The sequence below is a fragment of the Aspergillus costaricaensis genome, assembly GCF_003184835.1.
Source record: "Aspergillus costaricaensis CBS 115574 unplaced genomic scaffold BO79scaffold_17, whole genome shotgun sequence".
In the NCBI taxonomy this organism is placed as follows: Eukaryota; Fungi; Ascomycota; class Eurotiomycetes; order Eurotiales; family Aspergillaceae; genus Aspergillus; species Aspergillus costaricensis.
This window is the reverse complement of record NW_020291817.1, coordinates 8,343-8,627: the sequence shown is the minus strand read 5'-3', so window position 1 is coordinate 8,627 and position 285 is coordinate 8,343.

The window sequence follows — 285 nt, the reverse complement described above, 5'->3', positions numbered from 1 at the left end:
TTATATTATATTTTTATATTATTTATATATTCTACGGGTCCTAAGTATTCTATATTTTTTATATATTATATATCCCACAGGTCCTATATATATAATATATATAATATATAGTATGACTCTTAAAATACTTATTATATTATATTTTTATATTATTTATATATTCTACAGGTTCTAAGTATTTTATATTTTCTATATATTATATATCTCACAGGTCCTATATATGTAATATATATAATATATAATATAATTTTTAAAATACTTATTATATTATATATATTCTAATAT